Source organism: Chenopodium album, chromosome 9 (assembly GCF_948465745.1).
Source record: "Chenopodium album chromosome 9, dcCheAlbu1.1, whole genome shotgun sequence".
Lineage (NCBI taxonomy): Eukaryota > Viridiplantae > Streptophyta > Magnoliopsida > Caryophyllales > Amaranthaceae > Chenopodium > Chenopodium album.
In genome coordinates, this window is record NC_137842.1 from 52,582,797 (window position 1) to 52,590,157 (window position 7,361).

The 7,361-nt window shown below is 33.6% G+C and overlaps 1 long non-coding RNA gene across 1 annotated transcript; it reads left to right on the forward strand.

Annotated features, from left to right (window-relative positions):
* Positions 1 to 5,563: 5,563 nt before the first annotated feature.
* On the forward strand, positions 5,564 to 6,373 carry LOC145559857 (uncharacterized). Its single transcript, XR_014093007.1, has 2 exons — positions 5,564 to 5,779; positions 6,206 to 6,373. It is a non-coding gene; the product is annotated as an uncharacterized LOC145559857 (long non-coding RNA).
* Positions 6,374 to 7,361: the final 988 nt, after the last annotated feature.

The following is a 7,361-nucleotide window of genomic DNA, read 5'->3' on the forward strand; positions in this document are numbered from 1 at the left end:
TTTCTATTATTTTTCTAACGATTTTCTTTGTTGGAATTATTGTTGAATTGCTTCCAATATTAATGTTTATTCTATTATTTTTATGATAACCATATTGCATGTTTAAAGGGAATATGTAATTGAAAATCATGCCTAATAAGATAATTTGGACAACCGGCTAAGGATCCTTTTTAATCTTGTTATTAAATCAAGTGATCACAAATATTTTAGAATAATGTGTTGCATTAATATTAAACCAATTTAGCTTAATAATAGTTTGGAGCAAATTCAATATTATTTGTATGCCTTTGAGATCGCAGAAATCATTTTTCACTATAAGAATCGAGTAGAGGCCATTACGGGCGAATGTGACTCCATGACTCACTTCGTACCATCATCCTCGATCCTCCTTTCGTGGTTCCGAACCATATGGAGTTAGTAATCTCATGGATTATGAATGGGGTGTAACCTTCACGGGTCAATCGTTGTTGCCTAACGTTGTCCCTTATCGTGGTTGCCTTTTTTTATGATCCGTGAACGGTTTACAAGTTCCTTAAAAACTTGTTGGTGGCTCCCTACTTTCCTTGTCCCTAATCGTATATGTCAATTCCCACTTCCTATGAGTGCCAAGCATATTCACACATGCTTTTACGTAGGCGCACTTCGAACGACGCCTACTCAATGGAATGCAAGAGTTTCCAAGGAATTATTTGTGTGGTGGTGTTGGGTGCGTTGTAATCTAATGTTACTATTTATATAAAATTAATACGAAGTACTTGTATATGACAACAGAGTAATGCCCTTTTTCCAAAAAAAAATAAGTCAATAAATTATACATTAAAGGTAGATAGAGTCACAGTAAGTCGGTAACTCATATTTTGTAAAACAAAAAAAAAAAAAAAAAAAAAAAAAAAAAAAAAAAACCTAATGACATACTTATTCAATTTCTAACATTCAGTTGTTGCACTCTTGTATTAGTATTTGCAAATTAAATGTTCAATTTCTTTTTGTAAATGTCTTTATAATTAAAGTCTTAATATATTATAACCTATATAGGCTATAGCTAATGGCCATCCGTGGTTGACCATTGACTCAAATCAATATTTGACCAACCAACTACTGACATGTCTTACTTCCAACCAATTAATTAAAAATGTGTAATAATATATTCCCTTTTCCTTGATCTTATACTAAAGTTGTAGCTTGTATTAAAATAAAAATTAAAATAAATAAACCCGCGGGAAACCTTATGCAAACTCGCCATTTTCTCTAGTATTTAAAAGGAGATATCCAGTGGGAAGATATACATCCTTTTACACTCGCATAATCCACCGCACCCTCGTTGGAAGAATGAAAAGGAAATTCTTAAATGTTCCCCTTCACAATATCAAAGTTAAAAAAACGTTTGAACCACATGTCCATGTTAGCTGATCCTGAAAAATTCCTGTGTGACATTACAAAACATGCCCCCTTAGAAATCCTAGTCACAAACACAATAACAATAAATAATAAACCACCTAAACAATTAGGAGGCCAAAGCTTCTAGGAAAGAGGAATTCTTGCTAAAATCAAGTCACATGCGATAAGCAAAAATGGAACTATCCCTGTTAGTGTTGTCAACGCAAAAATTGTTGTGCAGAGAGTTTGTAGCAGTAAGGGTTTCTCAGGAGACCTAATATGCATTGGAAAATATGGTGTTGCGTTCCCTGCCCATGTATCCGATTTATCCGACCTAGCATTGTTACCAACGACTCTAACATATGTAATAAGGCATATCCTATCAGTGAGAGGTGGCAAAAAGGGTAATGGTTACAAGCATATTATACCAGAGGCTTTACGATTCATTATTAACCTGCCATCCCTTCTACCCCGTGTACGTGAGTCGTGCTACTTACCAGAAGGTAAACACTCCTTACATGTAAGTAGTGACTTAGATGACCTAAAATTAATTATTATTCCCGTGCACCTTAAGATAGGCAGCATATCATTCACAAGCACTAGTGTGAGTGCAACTACTTTGGATGGTAGATCCATTAAGACCACTTTAAATATGGACTACAAAGGTCATCACGATAATAGTAAATATCGTATTGTAGCTTGGAATTGCTATGATATGGCCAGGAAATCATTTTTTGTTAACATCAAGCATCTCATAGATGTCCATACACCTGACATCATTTTACTAAGTGAGACTCGAGTAACAATCCAGATGGCTAGATTTATATGTCAAAAATTTCATTGGTACTATATGGTGGGCTTGTCTAAAAAGCATTGTGTGGGGGGTTACGCGGTGATTAGTCTATAGCAAGTTTAAGTTGAAAGTAGACCACGTCCTAGAAAACGGATGTCAATTGTTGGTTACGTAACTTGTAAATTGAGGCTCCAAGTTTGCTATGAATTATGTGTTATGTACTTCTTTTGTTCAAGTTTGCTATGGATTATGTTCTTCTATGATCTAATGTTGACTCTTGTTTCTATTATTTCTAATGGCCCCAACATATATAAAGTACTCTATGAGTTTAGTGAGTTGGGCCCGACATTGCTATGTGATCAAAATCTGAAGATTAGGTTTTAAGTTTGCAACCCACACTATGTGGCCGGTTTACTTAAGGTTTGATCTTGGCCAGCATATAAGCTACAACATGGGCTGAATTTCATATTCGCTGGGCCCAGATAGGGGGTTCAAAGTCATTGAACGCGAATTTAGTAGCATGTTTTTTTTTTTATTTATATTTTTTTTTCCGATTCAAAAGAGGATACAAGATACCAAGGAAAAAGAAAAAGACCGAAAGTAAAATGTTAGCATGTTATGGTGCCAATCACTTAAATCATCATAATTTTTAAAAAATACAAAAACTATTTGTACAATCACATTTGATAAATTAACACATGTTTATCTATAATTAACCCTACAATTAGGTGTCTAATGAAAAATCAATTTAAATTATATTACTTTTAATGGGCTTCCCTATCAATGCAAACATGCTTCTCTAAAATTACAAACCAGTAAAACGTACTAGTATGCAATGTTTAAGTAAAACGTTAAAGGGTACAATGAAAGAAATAGCATACTCCTTACACCATGGTCAAACGTCCCGGGAATAAAGAGTCAACACCGTAGCTAAACAAGCCTCTTGTCGCCTCTTGACACAGCCTACAACGACCCTTCTCCGCCTACCCTTATGTGGCACCACAATGGTTGAGACGTCCTGTCAACAAATTAATTACAAATTAGCACAATCATGATCATAGGCATGGGAATATCAAATAGTTAAAATCAACCAAAATCAATTACATATCAATTATTAGCTTCAAAACAGATCGTTAATAAATATTGATCACTGCTTGTGCGAGTATAATTACTTACAGTGTGCAGCAACGAAGTGTAAGGACTTGTGTCCCTGGGTTCTCCGGGGTGTTTTTCTCCGTAAGCAACGTCCAGTAACTAAAGACCAGCATATTGAAAATAGTTAAAAGTTGATAAATTGTTAAGATCATCATTAACATGACCAAGTTTAAGCCTTAATATCATATTACCCCCCAACTTTCCATAATCACCAGAGGGAAAACGATCATCTTTAGCTGCCATCCCTATGTGTTTTATTGTCCATACCTTGATCCGGGGAAGTGTGTTCCAATCGATTGGATCCCAATTTAATCGGTCTAGGTAAAAAATCCGTCTATAAATTTAAAAGGGATAAAATGTTACTTCATCCAGGCCAAATTACAACAAACCGTTCGTAACAAAACAGAACAATACTTACAACGACAAACATTGTACATCCACCACATCCACCGGCATAGCCATTCGCGTAAAAACGCTTAGCAAAGTTGGATACACTATCCATGAGTTTATTTAACACCAGCTCACACCAATCATATTGAGTACACTCCATCGCACAGGAAAGTGTAGGTAACAAGTTAGCCGCTACACGGAGACACTGGGTTGGACACAGCACCAAATGCAATGTTATAATTAGGAATAAAGACTTGAATTCTTCTTCTTCATCTAGATCAAAATGTCCTTCTAGCCTTTCCATCATTTCCGTAGTTATAGGAATACCAATTGAGCTGTACACACGCTTAAAGTCTATGTTCACTTTACTCAACCATGATCTTCCGTATTTCATTAACAAATTCTGGAACTTCTCATGCACATCAGTAGTCATATTTTTTTACTGAAGGCACTTGCTTCGATCTACAGGGAATTCCTAAGATCCATTGAACCTAGATCTTTGAAAATCTAAACACTCGCCCATCTGGTGCAATAAGCTTTTTAGATTGGATCGATCCTTGTAGCTATCCAGTAAGCCAATTGTCTTGGGAGATTCATACCCGAAGCAAAATATAGCAGCCCTCCGAAACCCATTTCATTCACCCACCTATTTCTTTTATCATCAAACCTTTGGCATATGCGTCCAAATGTTTCAATTCTGCAATTCATATTGGGAGGCTGAAATGGATGGTTAACAAGATTAATTACTTTAATATATGTACTAAGATTCACTAATTCTTCTATCGCTGTCACAAAATAACCAATGTCGTTCAAAACAAAATATAGAGTTATGAAAATAACATAACTTACCCTACGACTACACAGCGAATGATATTTCAATACTTCTCCTTTTGCTTTCACCACACCTCCTACGCTAATGTTGTCATGCTGCTTAAAACGTTATGGATATAATTAATATCCACCCTAGTTTTTTTAAAATTGTAATAATGTAATTCATTTAATAATGTATATACCTTAAATAATTCTGGAGTTAATGCCATCGTTTTCGGGGTGTTTGCAACCTGTTTCAATTGATCCAGTAATTATGTGATGCCTTAACTAAATGTGTACAAATAATAAATCCTCAATCGCAAAGAATATAACCTCTATTGAACTTGACATGGAATCACAATCATCCTCAATTGCACTCTGTAATTACAATACAAATTAAAAAATGACGGCAATTACCAATACACAAACTATAATTGACCACTGCCTGCAGAGATAGAATGCATTCTTCACTACCAATTTCTTACACTATTTGCAACTGTGCTTGGTCTGGGCACCCTGGTATCGTAGACTGCTCGACTATGCTTGCGCAAATTCATTACAGACATCTTTAACACCAGTTTATATGGCTGCAATTTGACAGGGAACATCTATTAGAGGCAACGCATACAGAGCATTAGGCTAGTACTAGCGAATGGAATTCTGCAAATGAAGGCTAATTAGATTGAACTTAGTATAACATATAATCAAACTGTGTCCAATTTAATTTCAGTATCTTAAATTGATATACCAAGGATGTACTCATCTTCAAACGTAGTATAACAACATAATTACAGAATACCACTACTACAAAACTTGAAAAAGAGACCCCTAATAAAAGACTCGTTATTTGAATAACGGGTTTGTTAGGTATAAAAGATCACATATTAATTATAACGGTTCTCTTATATGTATTAGAAAAAAAACCATAGATATAAGAGACCCGTTGTTAAATCTAACGGGTCTTTTACCTTTACTCCTGAATCTTGAATGCAATAAAATGCCTCTTTTTATTTAAGTCATTCTCTCTCTTCAAACCCTAACTCTAAACTAAAACCCTCATCCTCTCTTTGAACCTGTTCCGCCGTCACTCTCTCTTCCTTAGCTTCCTGCTTGCTCTTTCTCCTCTCAATTTTCTCAGTTTTCAAAAAAAATGCCAAGTTAATTATATGAAGATGTGGTAAACAAGCCATATGAAGAAATATAAATACTACCGACACTCATTAATTTCAATGGCGAATACCTCCATTTTTTCTGGTAAATAAGATTTTGTTTCGCTATTTTTCAATTGGTGAGGTATTATTCTTATCGAATAATTTATACTATTAGATCTTCAAGGGATCTTCAAGGCTTTGAAAAATTATTCATCCTAATTTTTTTTAGACAAATTTTATCCATTGTCTTTGTCATAGTACCGAGTAAATACATATACAATTAGTTCTTCATTGTTATTTTCGATGTTTTATTGAAAATTTCTTTGATTGATTGGATGTTAATTGCGATGAACATACATGCAGAGTACAATACTGATTTCATGGTTGCAATAATTGTATGCTTTTATAAATTGGATTTATTGTGGCCTCTAGTTGCTTGTAAAGTGGTGATTTTTTATAATAATTTTTAGTGCTCTTCTATTTTCTTTGTTTTTGTAAATTATAATGGTTCATTATTTTGTTTTGTCAGATTGCTTGATTTCATCTCACAAAATTATCAAACGAAGGGAGAGAATGGAATACTCAAGCCTTCTTTATTTTTTTTTGAGGGAATGAATACTCAAGCCTTGATGTAATTACAATTGTAAAATTTAGTAACTTTGTTTCTTTTTTTTTTTAATTTGCTGGGATTTTATGTTGTTGTTTTTTTTTTAATTAATTTATTTATTTTTGTTTCAAATCAATTTTTATTTATCCCATTATTATTCCAGTGTTCTTGAAGTGTAACTTACAAAAAAAAAACAAGAAAAAGTGTAACTTACAATATACTTCTAGTAGAATGAATTTTCTGCCGTTTCGTATTTCGTATAAAGCGTAGAATACGAAAAATTCAAAATTTTAAAAAAACCAATTTATTTTTTTTAAAAAAAATTTAGAGCGAAGAGACCCGTTAACTAACATGACAGGTCTGTTTGATACCCACTAAACATACCCCATTTCTCAAATAACGGGTCTCTTTCCCTTCAAAACGATTAATCTCAAAACACATATAACAGACCCTGTATCACTGACAACAGGTCTTGTTGTCCTAAAAAACAGACCCCTTTCAATGAACGGGTCTCTTTATCAAAGAGACCCCTGAGATAGAGACCCGTTCTAAGGCGGTCTGTCAAGCATATTACAACGGGTCTCTTTGCCAATTTTTGTAGTAGTGTACCTTAAAACAATCCCGCAGATTATAAATAGTAGATGTTTGTACAGAGTTTAGTCCAATTAAACTTGATAAAGCAAAATAAAGTTCTGCCCATCTATTGTCACAGTATCTAATATTGAAATTTACAAACCGCAATCACAACATGTCAACTAATTACATAAAAAATAATCCACAACTGAATGTAACATATAATCAAAATCTGCCCAATTTTATCAATTTGAAATTTTATTTTTCAAATTTTTGCCTAATTTTTTCAATTTGAATGTTTTTTTTTTTCCAAAATCTGCCTAATTTTATCAAATTGAATGTTTTTTTTTATTCCAAAATCTGCCAAATTTTAATCATTTGAATGTTTTTTATACAAACTCTCCCCAATTTACATTCGAAATAACTAACAGCAAAAACTGAAATAGAATATTAACAAAAATTTAAAATCTCCACTGGGTGGCATGGTATACTGTAGGGAATATTT